General features: G+C 47.6%; 1 pseudogene; it reads left to right on the forward strand.

The window, feature by feature from the left end:
• The first annotated feature begins 17245 nt into the window (after window positions 1-17245).
• On the forward strand, window positions 17246-17634 carry LOC116887123 (annotated as a pseudogene).
• The last annotated feature ends 2641 nt before the right edge of the window (window positions 17635-20275 follow it).

Below are 20275 nucleotides of genomic sequence, written 5' to 3' on the forward strand. Positions count from 1 at the left end.
AGGACTCAAGGAGGGCAGACTGGGCCAGGTAGGACAGTTCTGTGTGTTTTTATAATTCTTTCTGATTTGCACACCTGCTCCCGGCTCATCGGTGTCCCTTTATGATCATTTTGTCTCTGCAGGCGCCACCACCACCTATGATATTGATATGGGGGATGCTGAAAGGAAGTATCCCTCCTCCACTGTATCCTGAGCGCCACAACTGGCTGTCTAACTGCCTCCAAGGACAATGTTCTGAGTATCCCACAGGTGCTCACAATCACCGTGCTTAAATCTCGGCATTGCAACCCTAGTCCTCCAATTATCCCAAAGATGGCACTTCCAAACTGTCTCGGACTCCTCACGCTCAGTACCCAATATCCAGCCAACCCGAGGCTTCTGCCCTTCCAAAGGACCGTGGGCCTCCCTCACCTTCCTTCTCTTCACTCCCACTCTCCATCACATAGCGCCATTTCTCAGGTTTCTTTCCACCTTCCGTGACCGTTGTCTCAGTATCGTAGTCACCCCCTGTATTAAGCATTTTCCCATGGTATATGACAGCACGGCTAAACCTCTCAGGCATCAATCACATGAAGGGTCATATGCAAAAGTGTGTTTGTGCAGGCACATAGCATGGAAAACCTTCTGAGCTCAGAAGTCCGGAGGACAGTTCTGTCTGGAAGGGAGGGGCTCCACTGTGAGGGGGGCCTGCTGGATAATCAGGGTGAGGCCGCTGGAGAACCAATAAGTGGTTCTCCTGTTTCTCTCTTTGCCCCAAGCTGATATGACTCAGCAGCTCACGATAACTAATCCCATCTTTATTGAAAAAGTTGATGCTTTGTCATTTTTTTCTTCCCTTTTTATTATTTTTAATTTCTCAAAAATATGGCATTAAGGATGGGGATTGAACCTGAATGGTCGAGGGTTTGCTTAGCCTGGATTTGATTTCCCAGCACTGGACAGAAAAGTTGCATTAAGATTATTATTTATCTTCACAAGTAGGTTCCGGGACACTTTCACTCACCCCGGCTTGAACTTTACTTGGGATAGGAGAATCTGTCTCGCCACACCCAATTCCTGACCCTGTTGCTGTTTTTTTCATGACGATACTGATTACCCAGGTGTGTTTTGTTTGTGAAAATATCAAGCTGTGGATGTTTCTAATGTCTGTGTTTGTCTGAATGCATATTGGGCTTCTGTTTGTTTTTACTTAAAGTCTTTATGTGGTTCTAGGGAAATGTTCCCTGCCTGCGTCTTCCAGTATGGCAAGCCCACAAATCAATACCTGAAGCACACTGGGTCTCCTAACACACACACACAGACACACACACACACAGACACACATATATACACAAACACAAACAGACACACACACAGATACACACACACGTATACACAAACACAAACAGACACACACACAGATACACACACACACATACACAAACACAAACAGACACACACAGAGATACACACACACTCATATACACACACAGACACGGACAGACACACATACTCACACACACAGACACACATATACACAGAAACACAGACAGACACACACACAGATACACACACACTCACATACACACACAGACACATACACACAGACACACACAGACACACACACACAGACACACACAGAGACACACACTCACACACATACCATACATTCACTCACATACACACACACACACCCAGTCACACACACACTCACACACTCACTCACACAGTCACACACTCACATACAGACCACACAGACACACACATAGACACGCATACACACTCATACACACATACACACTCACGCACACACACACACACATTCACACCATTTTGTTTTATTTTGGTTGTTTTTCATTTGTTACTTTTTTGGACTGACTGACATTATGTCAAACTCAATCCTCCTGCCTCAGCCCCCAAGTGAGCCACTAACTCCTGCTTTTTGTGTGTTAAATGAAACAGTCTGATAATCCAATTAATTTCTCAGGAAGTCTATGAGATGAAAGTTTTTCGCTACATTCTCTAAGAAGAAAAGGCTCTACAAAGCAATTTGCCCAAATCATATAGGTGATAAATATGAGTTTTAGTAGATTTTAAAAACATGGGGCCAATGAGATGGCTCACTGGATGAAAGGGCTTGCAGTACTCGACTTTGACTTGAGCTCAAACCCTAGAACCTGCATAGAAAGCCAGAGGCTGCATCTCTAACCCGAGGATACCCAAATTGAATGGGAGATGGAGACAGGCACTCCTGGTGGCAAGACAATGGAGAAACAAAAGAGACTCTGCCTCAAAAACAAGGTGGACATTAGAGGGAGAGAATGGCAAAATTCATGATGCATAGTGAGAGAGAGAGAGAGACAGAGAGACAGACTCACAGAAACACACACACAGAGAGACCCACAGAAACACACAAACCTACAGAAACATACACAGAGAGGTGTAAAATGAATAAAACTTACAAACAAGGTAGAAGCAGAGAACTAACTACTGAAAAGTTGCCCTTTGACCTCTACATGCCCTAACTCTCACATTCACACACAAATCTTTAAACTAAAGAAGGACTGGACCAGCAACACTTGTCTAGGCCCCTGTCCCAGTACCAGCCGGGCAACTGCCTAGCCTGGTTCTAATCAATTAGATTACAATTATTTGAGCCTTATCTTCCCCTGAGATAAATACCTCTCCAGGGCAAGCCCTTTGTCATTCCCAGCTTCCTTCTGTCCGGCAAGTTAGTTGGCACCGGAAATAAGCTGTAAATGCTTAATGAGTGACAGAACCAAGGAATAAATGAAGAAGGAGGTGACAAGGTGTGGAGAAGACATAGTATAGGGCTCAACAATAGACCTGCTTCATGGTGTGCCTTGGGTGTGTGACCTGACCCGAGTCTCCCAAATGCATCCTGGGAATATCTCCACCTAAAGAACTGACTGTGAGGGCTGGAGAGATGGCTCAGCGGTTAAGAGCACTGACTGCTCTACCAAAGGTCCTGAGTTCAAGTCCCAGCAGCCACATGGTGGCTCATAACCATCTGTAATGAGATCTGATACCCTCTTCTGGTGTGTCTGAAGACAGCTACAGTGTACTTACAGATAATAAGTAAATAAGTAAACAAATAAATAGATAAATCTTTAAAAAAAAAAAAAAGAACTGATTGTGAATATGAAGCGAGAAAGTAACTATTGCATGATCGTGGCCATACAAGTAGTTAGACAATAGTAGTCATTATATCCAGGTTTGCATCCTCAGAACCCTGTTTATACCAGGGTTGCAGGCCCCTCCTGTCTCTTGCAAATTCTATATGTTGCTTTTTTTCCAGGGGCCTCTGAGAGTAGAGAGAGGATTGGATGCAGCCCTGAGACCTCCATTCCTCAAGCCTCAGGAAGGTGCTAGGAATCAGAAGTCTGGTGTTATCTCCAGAGGTGTTGTCCTAGGCCAGTCTTCCCTGTGGACGTTTCTCTCTCTAAAATGGGCCCTGAATACTCTACAAGTTGTTGGGTTCTGAGGTGGGTTCTATACTTTGTCCTGGGCCTGACACATAGTAGGCCTTCTATAAAGATTGGGTGCGAGGAGCAATAAGGAAAAAGAGCAGCTCAGGGAGAACAGACAGCCGTCCTTGGCTGGCTTGCTCTGAGAACTGACTTCGACAGAGCGGGAAACTGGGCATCCATTTCACAGATGTAACCAGCAAGGCACTGTCCCAGGAAGCTGTCCTCCATCCCCTCCACCTTTACAGGGAATCCCAGACAGGCTGAGGAAACTGTAGCTTAGAGGTTAAGGTGCTGCTGCTGCTGCTGCTGCTGCTGGAGGCTGTGGAGAGGGAGGAATTTAGTAGCAAGTTGAAACTTGGGCATCTTTACTTTAAGAATCCACCATGTAGTCAAAAGAAACACATGACCGCTCACCCCTAGCAGGTTACCTGTGTCCATCTTTCTTTCCCCGCTGTCCCCGAGGCCCCCACCTGCATGTCTCCCGGCAGTCACAGGCAGTTCATCAGGAAGAGCTGGGTGACTCACCCTGGTGCTGGAGCTGACTCATACTTTAATAGAGGGAGTGAGATCCTATCCTTATAGAAGTTTGAAGCGAGTGTCACAGATCCAGGATGGCGGGCTAGTACCTTAGCGAAGGAGAGGACTGCGGCTGGGGACTCGAGAGGGAGGAGAGTTGGCCCATCTGGGCTCGAAGACAAGTTTGCTAGTTGACTTCATCATTCTCCCTCAGACTTCAACTTTATAACCAAAGCACTGAGGCAGGGAACCTGTACAAACAAAGCAGACAGAGCCCCTCTTCTGTGTGGGACCTGGTGGAGAAAGGTCAATCTAAGTGAATTGCGGGACCTACGGGTAGTAGAACTAGGGGCAGCTTTTTCTTGTTTTTTTTTTTTTTTTTTTTTTTAAATATTTTTTCTGGTAATTTCTGGTAATTGGGTAATTTTTTCCTCACAGGAAGTTGAAGATACACGTACACAGACACACACACACACACATGCTTGTGTGTGTGTGTTACATTCATGCCGGTATTTGCAAACGCCATACAATCCCTGGCCAGGGGTAGTAGGTTTAGTAAGCTGGGGTCACTCAGAGCTCTGTCTCCCTGGAGCTAACAAGGGTGAGGATTGGCATGGGGAAGCTACTCAGGAAAGGGCTGTAACTATTCTGAAAACTAGATGAGAGAACACAGGACAGGAGAGGAAGCGGTTCCAGACTCAGTGGTTTTAAACAGCAAGGATTTGTGGCTTTGGGACCCATTAAGCCATTGCACGTGCGGCATTTCACATGACGTCAGCTGAGGTCATCCACACAGCTGTGTCTGTAGACACACGGTTGGTCTCACCTTTCCACATGGTATTGTACCCTCTTCTGCCTGTCACAAGATAGCATGGCCTCCCTCCTGCCTGCCAGCTGGGTTCTAGGACAAACCCCAGTGTAACGAGCTTACTGGCTTATTGGCCAGATATATCAATGTAGATCATTCTGGGTTTTGGTCGCTGTGTCATTTGACTATGAGCATGTCTCTGCAAGAAGAAAATCACCCAAAACATCTGCTTTTTTGGTTTGTTTCTGTATGTTTGAGACAATGTTTCATATTGCCCAGGCTGATCTTAAACACTCTATGTAGCCAAGGATGACCCTGGCCTCCTGGCCTTCTGGCCTCTAGCCCCCAAGTGCTAGGATTATAGCACATCAGACCCAACACCTTTTTCCCCATTAATTAATTTATTTATTCACTTTACATCCTCATTGCCACCTCTCCCTTCCCCCTTCACAGAGTCTCTCCTTCTATCTCCTCTCTCCTCCTTCTCTGAGAGAGTGGAGGCCACCCCCAACTGGAATTCTTTAGGTAGTTTTTATCATGAGGCAATTATAAATAACTCTATGAATAAAAATATTAATATCTTATTATAAATTTTTGTAAGAGGAATTACAAGGTGAAAAGATATTCTATAATTTTTAAGATTTTGACATATATTTTTTTGCCAGGCAGATTAAAGTGCCTTTAATCCTGGCACTTGGGAAGTAGAGGCAGGCAGATCTCTATGAGTTCAAGGCCAGCCTGGTCTACACAGGGAGTTCTAGGACAGCCAAGACAGAGAAAACCTGTCTCAAAATACCAAGAAGAAGGAAGGGGAGGAGGAGGAAGAGGAGGAGGAGGGGTATCTCTAACCCTAATACTGAAGAGCTTGAGGCAGGAGGATTATGGAACATTTGAAGTGGGCCAGGACTACAGTGTAAAACCTTGTCTCAAAATAAAAATGTATTTTTACATCTTGTTTTTCTGCCTGCTGAAGTATGAATCATGTGCTTTCTTTCAGATCTAAACTGCTGAGGGTGAATTCTAGATTGAGGTCACCCAGGCTTCACATTCTCAGTCTGCTACTACCTGCAAGTCATATTTTATTGTTGTTTGCAAGCTTGATACACACTAGAGTTATCCGGGAAGAGGACCCTATAAAGATGGACCTCTAGGCAAGACTGTAGGGCTTTGTTTGTTTGTTTGTTTGTTTGAGACAGGACCTCTCTTTGTAGCCCTGAACTCACTTTGTTGACCAGACTGGCCTTGACCCTCCAGAGATCTGCCTGCCTCTGCCTCCAGAGTGCCGGGTTTAAAGCCTTGGACCACCATGACCTTCCAGCATTTTCCTGATTAATGATAGATGTGGGAAAGCCCAGCCTGTGGTGGGCAGTGCCAACCTTGGACAGGTGGTCCTGGGGTATATAAGGAAACAGGCTGAGAGCAAGCCATGGCTGGGGCATGGGGAGGAGCACCCAGTAAACAGTGTTCTTCCATGGTTTCTGCTTCAGTTCCTGCCTTCACACTGCGTCCTTGAGTTCCTGCCCTGACTTCCCCCAGTGATGGAATATGATCTGAGAATTGTAAGAAGACATAACTTTCTTCCCAAGTTGCTTTTGGTCACGGTCAGCTGCCCTGCACGGCCTGGTCCTGGAGCCCTGACTGGGGTGATAAGGGTGATAAAAGGAGGTTTGGTCTGTTGCTATGTACTGTAGTGCTGAATTCTGTACTGAAGGTCTAGGCATATGAGTGAATTCTCACATTCACAAGCTTTTGTTGTGCAAACCTTGTACCTTGATTTAAAACTAATGGTTAAATAAAATTGACTGGGGTTGGGGATTTAGCTCAGTGGTTAGAGCGCTTGCCTAGGAAGCGCAAGGCCCTGGGTTCAGTCCCCAGCTCCGAAAAAAAAGAACCAAAAAAAAAAAATAATAATAATAATAAAATAAAATTGACTACAGCCAATTACTGAAGGGATTAGAGGTAGGTGGGTTTTGAGTTACCTGGTTGGGGGTGGAGAAGAGAGAGGAGGAAGCCACCATGACGGGAGATGGAGCATGAGTGCATGGCTAGGAGAAACAGCTAGTATCTGGGATACACAGCTGGGGAGGTAGCCAGGACAGCAGTTAGATGGAGAGGTTAGGGGTTACACCCCAGTAATTGTAAAAGCCAAACAAAATAGCCATAGTCTGAGTCTCATTTATTTGTAAGCTAGTTGGGGATAAACTTAAATGGGTTGTACTACATGAACATACAGAAAATCTGGGACGGGGTAGGATGTGAGCATTGATGGAGTCACATGACCACCAGGAGCAACCCAGACACTCGATGCCTCGTATAGGTCTGAATGGAGGAGGCAGGCTCCTTGTATATATAGCTGAACAAGGAGGTGGATTGGGGTAGGTCTCTGTTGGGGTCCTGTCTCAGGCTGCAGTCATCCTAGAGGAGAAAGTTGCAGTCGATACTTCTCACACACACTGGTCAACTGTTCATAAACACTCCTACTGGAGCAGAGGAAGGCTTTACTGCCACCCCCCCACCCCCGCGCCCCTGCCAGCCCCATCTAGGGAAGGCTTTGCTGCTCTCTGAAGCCCTGGGGTCCTTGTCATGGCTCTGCACAAGTCAACAAAACACAGTCACTCAGAACTTCATCTGTTCCCACAATACACAGCAACAGAAACCTAAGACACAGTCCCTTCGCAATCCTCATCAATACTAAGTGTCCTTTGTGGGGGTCCTTCAGTCTTTGCCCGATGAATCCGTATGAAACGGTGTCTTGTTATTTTTGACAGAGAGAAGATTCAAAGTGGCTCTGAGCCAGGTGCAGGTTGGTGATGGAGCTCTGTGGTAGACGGCTTGCCCATCCCCAGCACTGGAAACAAACAAGACGATTTGGTTTTGGTTTTGGTGTTTTCTTTGAGACAACAGACCAGCATCATGACACACAGGGACAGAGTAGGAAATCAGTACTGTCCTCTAAGCTACTGGCAGTGGGTCTAAGGTCACTGTCTTTGCTGTGCCAGCTACTGGGGCAAGCCTACTGATTTCCTGTCCTGTGTTTGTGGGCTTTGCAGTGGGGACAGGGCATGTGACCTTATCTGCCACACCTCTTTAGTGGTGATTGCTCCCTCTGACCCAGTCTGGAGGACCTGGGCCTGGCTGGGCCTGGCTGAGGCTGGCTGGGCCTGGCTGGGCAATACTAATGAGGGCAGAACAAGGGGCGGAACAAGAGGTGTACAAGGTGCAGCTCTGGGATTAGTCTTTGTCCTCAGAAACGCATGGACTCTGCTGAAGATGTGGCTGCTTGGCAGATGTTCCTTGCGTGAGAGGAGCCCTGACAGCACAGAAACAGAGCAACAGTCACCTCCTGCACTGGGGGCTGCTTCCTGAATGAAGTAGAACTCCTGAGCTCTGCCTGTGCTCCCTCCTGACTGTGGCACAGACCATGGGTCTAATGCCAGCTCCATGCCCCATCGAGTCAAGACTGATGACTTGGATACAGTACCCAGGACCCAACATAGTGGAGGAACCAAATCCTGAACATTGTCATCTAAAAGCCACATGTTTGTCATGTGTGCGCACATGCGCATGCACACCCGCACACACACACAAACACATACCGCATACAACACACACACACACAGTCAAGGCAGACATGTCTCTGAGTTCAAGGTCAGCTTGGTCTACAGAGTAAATTCTAGAATAGCCAGGGCTACACAAAGAGAGAAACCCTGTCTCAACACACAAAATTCACCAAAACCAAACGATGGACCATCTGTCTCTTCATCCTGAATAGAAGGGACTAGAGTCTCAAGGGTGAAGATACACTTCCTCTATGCCTAACACTGTGACCCTCAGAGGGACCCTCGAAGGCTGGGACTATTGTGCCCACTTTACAGATGAGCAAAGTATGACCCAATAAAGAGAACTGACTTCGCCTGAAACCCTGGGAATGAGCAGCAGAGCTGGTGGTGAACTCAGATTTATCAGGAAAACTCATCTGGCCTTGTGCAGACAGGCCAATAAAGGGCGAAGGAGAGAAAGCAGAGAAACTGGCAGCCCATGCCTGGAATCCCGCAATCAGGAACACAGAAGTCCCAGGTCATCCTCAACTACACAGAGTTCAACACCCTCACAGATTCTTTAGACATTATCTCAAACCATAGACAAAAACCCAGAGGAGAGGTAGGGAGGGGCTCTGTAACCTCTCAGGATTCAAAAGCACCTTTGACACTGAAATTTGGAAGCTTGCTGTCACCCACTGGGTGATGAAGCAAAGTTATCCATGCCATTCTCTGTGGGCATGACATGATGGCTGCATTGGGGACCCACCCCAGAGACCTGACAAGTCTCTGAGAAGCTGCCTTGAGTTGGCCCTGCATTCCACAGAGGGAGGGAAGGCCTTAGTGGACACTGTTGCCCAAGAATGAGGCAGTTACGGTGAGACCATCAGCACGTGCCCACCTGTGCCCAGTAGCTCATCTCTCAGCCTTGGCAGACACCAGGACCTTTCTCACCTTGCCAATGGAGAAACTGAAGCAGGGGGTTGGGGGAGTGGGGGAGAGGCAGGTGCCTTTCCTCAACTCGACAAGTTCAGTTTGGAATGCCGGCTAGGGCACTAAAGGAAAAGTTTGAGTGTTTCTGGATCCCTGCCTGTCTGAGAAGCAGTGACCTCAGCCAAGTCGGGCTGGCCTCGCTTCCAGGGAATCAAGGTGGGGCAGGATGGGTAGGGAGTGAGGTCAGAGGGGAAGCAGGCATGGAAGAGGAGGAGGCAAGTCCCTGGGGATTGTGGGAAGAGAGAGAGAGAAGGGAGCCTGGATAGGCTAGGAATTGGGGGTCAGCCCAAAGTAACTTAGCAAGGGGTTAAGCAGGGGCCATGTGGGAGTATGCAGCCCCAGAGTCACATGTTCTAAAGGAAAATGTTGAGTTTGGGCTAATGGTCTCCGTTCACTTCAGTGTTCCCATCCTTAAAAGAACAGAAGCCCAGTGGCTATCTGGATCGTAGCCTGGGTTAGATCCCATGTCTCCTGCCTGCTATGTGACCTGGGGCAAACGAATCCACCCCAGTGGGTGGGTTTCAGCATCCTTATCTGAGGATTAAAAAGTCCAGTATCAGAAGAGTGCTGTGAGGGTGAGGGGGTCTGGCAGACTCCTTTACCCAGTAAGTCATTTCTGCCTCCTCCTCTGCTCTTCACCGCTTGTCAGTGTCTCACCATTCTGTCCTGGTTGTCACCCATCTGAAGGGGTCCCAGGCAGGCTTACACCAAGCACCTTGTGCTAACTGTCCAGCACTGGTGCTATTAGATAATTACAGACAAAGGGGCAGATGCTGTCCAATCAGAGTGATGGAAAGCAAGAAACAAACGAGAGGCCCCGATTGTGTTCTGTGGAACAAGAAGCTGTTTCATTGCGGTGGTGAGGGGGAAGGTGGCATCTAGCCACTGGGGCTAGGTCTCCTCAGTGAATTGAGCTTGGCTGTTGGTTTAATAGTGTTGCTTGGGCCACTTTTAAAGAATCCCAGTCCCTGGTCCAAGCCATCGATATTCTGAGCCAACCGTTCTCAGGTGAGACCCAGGAGCTGTCACTGTGGAAAGCCTATGCCCACTAGAACGAGGACCGCTTTTTCTCTATTTCAGTTGTTTCTGGATCCTACCATGGCCTCTCTTAGGCCATGGGAGTATGGTAAAAATAGGTAGTGGGTCTCTCTCTGCCCACCCCAGGGGGTTCAGTCATGTTCCTTCAGCTCCTCTGAGCTTGAAATTCTTTGTCACCTGGAGTATGACTAAGAACAAGAGGACCGAGACAGGAAATGCACCCATGGGTCAAACATTTGCTTCAGGGACCATTGGTCCAGCCTCAAGTCCTTGAGACTTCCTGGTCCCCTTTAGCCCCACTCTCTCTGCCCTGGCTCAAGCTTCCCAGTGGGACTCCCACACCCTGGCCCTGCCTAGGTCTTGGTGCTCAGGATGAGAGCAAATTGTACAGCCCACCTTCCATCCCCATTCCACCCAGAAGACAATTGTCCTGAGTTAGCTCTTGCCTAGGACGAGGTCAAGGAACATTTCCTCACCGGGCAGCAGAAGCAACAAACATGAGGAAATGACCAGGATTCCCAGGATTTCAGAGCACAGAGCTCAGGTACAGGATGGACCCCCTGCAGAGAGCTGAGGCTGAGGCTTCCTCATCTCCCTCCTAGAGCCAGCTCCGTGTCTTCATGCTTTGTCTGTTCTTTCATTAGGATCCCTTGTGTGTACCAACCCCCAACTCCATTCCTGCCTCCAGTCAGCTGGTGCCAGGGATCAGCATATATATATATATATATGTATATATGGTCTTAGAGCCAGACCCAAGTATGGCTAGCGGGACAATACATCCTTACCTGGACAAAACAGCATAACTGAACAACCGTAATACAACATCGGTAATTGCCACCATGGTGTTGTATATACAGGCTCATAAAACCAGGGTGTAACTGATGGAAGGCTGGCCAGAGACTGAGTAGACACTTAAGGAGAGAGACAAAAGGGCAAAGGCGCAGAGGCGTGAGCTGGTGTTTTCAGTGGATGGAACTCAGGTGAAGTCCAAGGGTGCAGAGGGAGAGGAGGCTGGTGAAGGGCCTTGCGTGTCATGCTGAAGAACTGGCAATGGTAGCCACTGGAGAACCTGAGGGTTTGGGGGTCAGGGTCAGCTTTGTGGTTTAGAACAGCCGTGTGGAGGTTGGGCGGAGAATGGCCTGGCGAGACATCACAGCAGTGTGAGGCCTGTCTCCCAGGAGGGAGCTGCTGCTGGAGTGAGTGGCTGGGCTGTAGAGCTGGCTCCGCTGAGGGTGGCTGAGGATGGTGGAGGCTGAGTATGAGGACTTTGTGCTTGAAGATGCTCCAGCCCACACCTGGGAACCAGAGCAAAGGGCAGCCCGGGAGAAGAGCTTCCACAGTCCTGACAGGTGTCAGCTGGATCACTGAAATGTGACTCTCGGGCTGAGGAGGCCTGACCTCCTGTTTTTTAATGACTACTTGGGAAAATGAGTCAATCACACCTGAGGCATTGGGCACATTTTCTTGCTGTGTGGCTTCTCTCAGGAGACTCCCCTCAGGTGCCTCATTTAGATTCCAGTTACCATCTGCTCCAGACCTGGACCTGAAATCTGGCTTGCTCTTGGCTCCAGGCTCATTTGAGGATGAACTCTGGCTTGGTTTCACTGACCTGCGCGTGACTTCAGGAGCATGCCCACATTGCCAGGCCCCTCAGGATGCAATCCCAGGATGAGGAACAAGGAAGAGAACAGAGCTCACTCCCTTCAGCCCACTGCTCAACTAGTTCTCCATATGATATAAACGTTGTCTCGTGAGCATACCGTGCCTTCCCAGGGATTGAGGGCTAGGGCTATAGGTTGGCCCCAGTTCCATCCTTGTGCTAGAAGAATCCTGAAGCCAATGGAGACAAGCATTCAACCCAGCACGCCTGTTACAGAGCAACACAACCAGCACAACTGCCACGTGTTCTCTGACCTCCACCAGCAAGAGCATGTGTGCATAAGTGCGTCTACGTACATGTGCTCGCATTCACCCATCACTCACACATGCAACACACACACCCATATACACACACACGCATGCACACACATGCACACACATGCACACACATGCACACACACAGATACACACACATGTATGCACCCATCACTCACACATGCAACACCCCCACCCATATACACACACGCATGCACACACATACACACACATTCACACACACAGATACACACACATGCATGCACCATCACTCACACATGCAACACACCCCCACCCATATACACACACGCATGCACACACATACACACACACACAGATACACACACATGCATACACACACACACACACACACACACACACACACACACACACACACACACACAAAGGGCCCAGCCTGAGGGATTTGGAACATCAGCAGTTGGAGGAAAAAGGTGCTACTCATGGATCACCTGCTTCATTCTTGTCTCTGAACTGACACAGGGACAGCAGATTAAGACTGAAACATGTAAAGTGTCTGGCACAAATACTCTTCGGTTCAGTTTTGTTGTGTTGTGTTGTGTTGTGTTTTGTGGTAGGGTCTCACTATGTGGCTCTGCTGACCTAGAGCTCACTACGTAGACAAGGCTGACCCCAAACTCCTCACCAAAGCCATGGATTCTTTTTTTTAAAAAAATATTTTAAAAAACATGTTTACGGGGTTGGGGATTTAGCTCAGTGGTAGAGCGCTTGCCTAGCAAGCACAAGGCCCTGGATTCGGTCCTCAGCTCTGAAAAAAAAGAAAAAAAACATGTTTACTTTTGATGTACATAGATGTTTTGCCTGTGTGTATGTGTGTGTGTGGGGTATCAGTCATATCTTGGTTACAGGTAGTCATGAGCTGCCTTGTGAGTCCTGGGATTTGAATCTGGGTCCTCTGGAAGAGCAGTCAGTTCTCTTATCCTCTGAGCTATTTCTCGGACCCTCTTGGATTCTTAAAGTCAGAGAACTGAAGAACTGCAGAACCTCAGCCTTTAAAACCTTAAACATAGGACCTAACTAAAAACATAGCAGCTACTACTACTACTACTACTACCACTTTGCTGGACATACTTGTAGTTGGTCAGGTTACTTTGTGAATTCTTCTTAAAAAGGAGAGGCGAGGAGAGGCGAGGTGGGGGAGGGAGGGAGAGATCCCTGAATCTAATTACTTTCCTTTCGTTTCTTCTTTGAGCATGACGCAAACTTCAGCCAATCCCCCTAAATGAACACCTGACTACCCACCCTACCTAGCTGGACTCTAGACTTTATATAACCTCTGAAAAGTTCCCAGAATTCCAAATGTTGCACAATCGCAGAAGCATGCCTCTGTTAGAGCACGAGGCAAATCATAGTCAGCTGCTGTGGACAGTCTGAAGCAGCCCCATATCTCACACCTGGAATTAAAACAAAAACATGTTCTCATAATATTTCTGTGATTCCACAAAATTCCAGAGCTGTCATTACATATAGTAGCATACACCTGTAATCCTAGCACTTAGGAGGCAGAGGCTGGCAGATCTCTGAGTTTGAAGACAGTTTGGCTGATCTACAGAGTGAATTCCAGTGCAGCTAGGCTACAAAGTGAGACCCGGCCCCAAAACAACAACAAACATTAGAGCTTAAATATTAGCTAGAGGGGGTTGTCAAGAAGATTTCACTGTCCCTTCAGGTGGGAGTGACATTTTCCCCTCATGCTTCAGGGTCCGAGATGGCTGTATTCAGTTGTTTGGGTTTTATACTCTGTGTTCTAGAGAAGGCTTCCTACACAGACAGACAGACTGATGTGAATGGAGTCTCTTGAAACCATCTGGCTTATACTACCAAGAGGGAAGACCCTGCTTTCTAAGAGAAGCCTGCCAAATCCCCAGAGGCTCAACTTCACCTGTAGTATGTTTACTATGTCCTGGGCCACACTGACCCAGGTGTTGTGGTTTGCCCTGAAGTTACTGTATTTTGATGCTAATTCCACTGCCCCAAGGACAGCTGCCTAGTCACTACTCAGAACTCAGGTGACTTCACCAGTACCACCTTCCCATTGAATTTGTAAAGTACAGGTGAAGGGCAGGTACAGGATAGAAGGAGGCCTGTCATTGGATGAGAAGGAAGGATGGGCAGGAGAGAAGTTTGAAGGAAGAGGAGGAGACTAGAAAGGAGGAGACAGGAGGAGGAGAGGGTAAGAAGCCATGGCAGGTGATGTTAAGATTCTGCTCTGTGTATTTACAGGTTGTTATTAATGTTCCTAAGGGATGGATGGTACCGGGCTTTGTATGTTTAAGTGGGCAATTATATCTATCAATTGGATCTAAGATTATTGTGTTGTGTGTTCTTTTATATGAGGGTTTGAGTGTAGGAAAGTGTGGCTGGGATGTGTTTCCGCCAAGATATCTAGCAGATATCTTGGGGCACCGTGGTGCGGACCTAGCGGGTAAAAGACAACAATACCTTTTTATTTTTTATATTTTTACAACACCACCCAGGTGTGATTAAAATCAGATCTTGGATTTCATGCAGAAATACCATCCCCCCCAAACACTCTTTCTTTTTTTTTTTTTTTTTTTTTTTGGTTCTTCTTTTTTTTTTTTCCGGAGCTGGGGACCGAACCCAGGGCCTTGCGCTTCCTAGGCAAGCGCTCTAACCACTGAGCTAAATCCCCAACCCCCAAACACTCTTTCTTTGAGATAGGGTCTCTCTGTGTATCCATGGCTGTCCTGGAACTCAGAGATCTACCTGCCTCTGCTTCCTGAGTTCTAGGATTAAAGACGTATGAGACTACCACCTGATCTCTTAGTTTACTCTTTGAGGTGGAGTCTTGTTTATATAATGAAGGCTGACCTGGAGCTCTCTTTGTAGCCTGATTACCCTTGAACTCATGACCTTCCTGCTGCTACTTGGGATGAGAGGCATGTTCTACCACGCCGTGCTTGCTGTTTCTGTAACGTCTATCTTAGGATTCCCATCACTCTGCCTACATTGCCTGTTTGTTCTTACATGATGTCTACTTTTCCATGAGAGCTCTGAGTCTGTTAATCATCACTGGTTTAAATGCCCAGTCTGATTCTTCCAGCATTCTGTCATATCTGATTCTGGTTCTGATACTCTCTAAGCTTAGCTTGGCCTTTAGTTTGTGTTAGGATATGCTGTTGTTGAAAGTTATAAAGTGTACTTGATAGAAGGAATATAGAGTAATAAAAGGCATCTTTAGAGTCGTAGCAGGGAGGCGAAGGCAAGGGAAGGGTGTCTCAGGCCAAGGGTGGGCCTGAACCCCTGGCTGAGCTTTCCTTGTCTTTTTCGGTTTTTCCCTCCTTTAGTTAAGACCAGATGGAGAGAGAAGGCTAAAGCTATTACCCTCTCCCAAATGGAAGGCTAGAAGAAGCTGGTGTTCGATGCCCTCCCCTTCAGTCCCCAAGGCCAACCAGGCTCGTCCACAGTTCCTGAAGTCGAACTCTGACAAAATAGTTTCTCTTGAGTTCTTGTCCCAGAAGAGCAGCGTTCTCTGAGACACTCCAAACCATCATCTCTCTTTCCAGGACAAACATGATGTCTACTGATCCTTACACTCTTTTCTTTCTTTTTCTTCCTCTTCCTCCTCCACCACTACTACAACTTCCTTCTTCTCCCCCCTTTCTCTTCCTCCCCCTCTCCTCCCTCTCTCTTCCTCCCCCTTCCTCCCCTTCTCCTCCCTCTCTCTTCCTCCCCTTCCCTCCCCCTCTCCTCCCTCTCTCTTCTTCCCCCTTCCTTCCCCTCTTCCCCTTCCTCTCCCTCCTCTACTCCTTCCTCCTCCTTCCTCTTCCTTTTCTTCCTTTATTAGTGTGTGTGTGTGTGTGTGTGTGTGTGTGTGTGTGTGTGTGTGTTTGCTTACATGTATGTTTGGGCACCACATGCACACCTGGTGTCCACAGAGGCCAGGATAGGCTGTTTGGTCCCCTAGAACTGGAGTTCAGATGACTGTGAGTTGCCTTGTGTGTTAGGAGTCAAACACTCATCTTCCAGAAGAGCAGGCAGTGTTTTTAACTGCTGGACCATCTCTCCATCTCCAGTCCCTCCTTTTTGTTTGTTTTGTTGTTGTTATTATTTGTTTGTTTTGTTTGAGACACAGGGTGTTGCACGGTTCTGGCTAGCTTCCAATTGCTATGTAGTTGAGGAATGATCTTGAACTCCTGATCCTCCAGCCTCCAACTCCTAAATGCTTAGATTACTAACATATGTAATCACACTTGGTGTATAGTACTGGGACTTCATGTGTGTTCAACTGGCATTCTAGCACCAGATCCACATTCCCAGTTCCCGAACTCCTTCCAACCTTCTTTTTTTTTTTCCGGAGCTGGGGACCGAACCCAGGGCCTTGCCACTGAGCTAAATCCCCAACCCCGCTCCTTCTAACCTTCTAACTGGACATTTCAAACCTTGCCATCAAGTGCTGAGTGCTTGTGTAGAATCAAACACTTTAAATATTATCTCATTTAAACATCTCATCAATTCCTGTGGAGCAATGGCTCTCCCCCAGTCTACAGAATTTATTTTTGCAGCTCAGCAAAAAATGAAATACTTTGCTCCAAGTCATACAGTTAGCTAGAAAGTAGGATTTGAACTTGGGTCTGTCTTTTAGAAAGCCTACGTATATCCCACCTACCATGCTGTCCGCCACATCTACAAGACTCAGGATAGGGACAAGAGACAGACAGAAGCCAGATATCAAACTGGATTTCAGACCGGAATGAAGGAAGAGAAACGGAGGCTAAGAAGGTTCCCAACATTCGTTTCATTCTTGGCCTGCCAGTGTCAGGACTCTGGAGGCTACTAGTCTAAACCCAGTTCTTCCTCCTCAGAGCCCATCACTGTTTAAGCTGCATCACCTCTCCTAGCCCCAAATTCTAGTGGTCGGTGGTGAGGTTAAAACTGCCAGGTGACAGATGTTTACGGGAGCCCAGATGTCAGGTTCCAAGTGTGCAAGCCTGACCACCCTCACCAGTACCCTCCACCCTGTGGAGTACGATGTATCTCGAATGCTGCGACCCGAAAGGTACAGGTCGAGCGCTTGAGCATAAGGCCAGGCTTAAATGGGAGTGAGTATCTGCTTCAGTACAATGGCCCCAAACACCAAACACACATCGAGGACACTGCCTCGATTCATTGGACCTATGCAAGATCAGCAAATATTTATCCTAATTTCAGACTCACTCCCAAGGATTCACTTGTAGGAGCTGTGGTGGATTTGGGGCCCCTCATCTTCTGCTTTTATGTTTTCAAAACAGACAGGGACAGAAAGGAAAGACTTATCCAGGGAGGAAAATTGGACAGAAAATTTAACGTCTCCTAAGTTTGGCAAGGATGACTATATCTTGCAAAAACAAAAACAAAAACAAAAAACAAAAACTCCCGTTAATTAATCACTGAAAAAAAACCAACCAAAAACAAAAAGAAAAACCTGTCAGTGACTACATTCTGACCACTGTAGGGTACTGGGGGGAAGTGGGCAGTCCTTGAGGAGTCACTTCCTTGGTGACATTATGAGATGGGGTAGGGTCGGGGATTTAGCTCAGTGATAGAGCTCTTGCCTAGGAAGCGCAAGGCCCTGGGTTCGGTCCCCAGCTCCGAAAAAAAAAAAAAAAAAATGAGATGGGGTAGACCTATCTTTCCCATGTTGCGGGTCTCCTTCTCCTGACCCTTGACCTCAAGCACTCAGTCCCTGACAGCTTGAGAGCACAATGGGGAGCCCTCAGATCTTTGTAGACAAGTGTCCCAACTGTTGAGAAGGATGAAAGCAGACAGACAGACAAAGAAGCAAACAGAAAACCTCATAGCTCCAGCTCAGATCCACTTCTGAACCAATCTCAATGTCGATGGCAGGGCCATGAACTTCTGCTCAGGATGGCTTAAGAGACTTACACTCCTAACTGCAACAGGTTGAAAAGATAAAACAGACCAAAGGAGTGGCCCTGCGGACAACTCTGCTTGGGCAATGACAGTGACCAACATGAGAAAGGAAGGACAGCCTGGTGAGTCCCAGGGCTGCCTTACCACTGGGAGCCCCGTCTAAGGCCACTGTACTGTAAGACGTGACTGGGAGCCTGGGAAGCCAAGGACAGTGGAGCTATGGGCTGTGCACTGGGGAGAGAGCTACAGGGAAAGAGACACACCAAGAGGAGAGGGCTGGATATTCAACTGAGTATTGTCCATGGAAATCGCCTGAGGCTAGAAAAGACCTACCCAAAAAGACAACAGAACCACGTAGAACACACACAGTGCTGGGAAGTAGAGCTTGCTCTTGAGAGGCAGATAGAAAGCTTCTTAGTTCAAGGGGCACAGATAAGATTCCTAGAAAGGGCCTTGGCTGAGAGGTGGGGATAACGGATACATGACCATTCCGGTATGGCTAAGGGGAAGATCTTATTATAGATGGGGGAGAGAGAGAGAGCAGCCAGAGAGGAATCTGGGAGAGGTCAAAACAGGGAGAAAGTAGACTGGAGACAGCCAGGGCCATCTGTGAGCAAGGGGGAAAGAGCAGAGGGTAGAGGAACAGAGAAAACACAGAGAAACTGGAGCAGAGCATTAGAGACAGGAACATGGAGAGAGGGAGAGAGGAAACGCCTCAGAATAGCAGGAGGGTGAGCAGCTGCAGGGAAGGAGCTGAGGGTAGGGAGGAGGTGAGAAGGGCTAGCATGGATTCTGAAATATATAACAGGTACTTGTGATACTGAGGGAGGCCAACATGAGCTTTGAATGAGGATAGGCACCCCAGGTAGCCATATGTGCCTTCTGCCTGAGGTAAGGGAAATGACTTCTCTTGGTAGAGGGAAATCAGTTTCACAAGTTCTTGGGGGAATACTTATGGCTTTTATTAACCACCAGAAATCCTCCTATAACCCAAGGCGAGCTCATTTCTGGATTTTTCGTCTGTCTTTTGCCGTTTGGGAGACTGGAGTTTCGTTTCCACCTGAGAGGGAGGAAGTAGCTTTATGCAAATTCAGATCCAGGTCCGCTTAAACAAAGGGTCAAACTCACATTAGTCTCAGAGTAAAACATAAAATTCTTTATATAAACACAAAACACATATGTAGCACCTATGGACAAGTGTCTGACTTCCAATCAGCAGCTACCGAGAATCAAGGATCAAGGAGACAACTGCCTGTAGCTTTGAAATGGCTCGATGGTTCCTCCTTAGTGGGAGGAACAGAGTTGTTCTGTGAACCACACACACTCTTAAAAGGACTCTGCTCATAGTGAAAATATCAGTCCATAAACACTGCCTTAGCAATGATGCAGATGGCAGAGCCAACAGACAGTGACATAACAAAATGACATATTTAGGGACTGGAGAGATGGCTCAGTGGTGAAGAGCACTGGTTGCTCTTCCAGGGACCTGAGTTCAATTCCCAGCAACCGCATTCGTGGAACTGGAATGAATAGTTTCCATGGGTCTCTGGTCCTGCCAGAAATGGCCAAAGTGTTTTCAGCTCGTAGAAAGGAAGCAGGCAGGTTTGCATGGTCCGCTCAGGGTCCCAGGTCTCATCTGGCAGCGGCAGGGGCGACAAGGAGAGCCTTATCAGCGAGGTGGTCCAAGATCCAGCGATGAAAGCTTCGGGGAGAGAACTCTTGCCCAAGTGTTACAGCTCAGTAAAATAGACACTTTCAGATGATTCTTGGTAAGATAGATTACACAGTTTATTCCACGTGGACAGGGACTTTATAAACATGGAGGAGTAGATGGCCTCCCATTGTTTCAGTGTGAAATGCTGGTGATGCTGTTTGCATGGGAAAGGACTCTAGCTGTTTTCCCTAGGTGACTGATGACCATGTCCTCCCAGTGTGATGTCATGGTTGGTATTCCAGAGCAGGTAGAGGCAGGCAGGGAGCGGCCACTCCTCCCGTTCTCAATTCTGAGATATATGGGGTTTGAGCTCACTCGACCTTGTCAGTTCTTGTCTGGTGACACGGGCCACTTGCCCCACACCACACCA

Source organism: Rattus rattus, chromosome 1, assembly GCF_011064425.1.
Source record: "Rattus rattus isolate New Zealand chromosome 1, Rrattus_CSIRO_v1, whole genome shotgun sequence".
Classification (NCBI taxonomy): domain Eukaryota; kingdom Metazoa; phylum Chordata; class Mammalia; order Rodentia; family Muridae; genus Rattus; species Rattus rattus.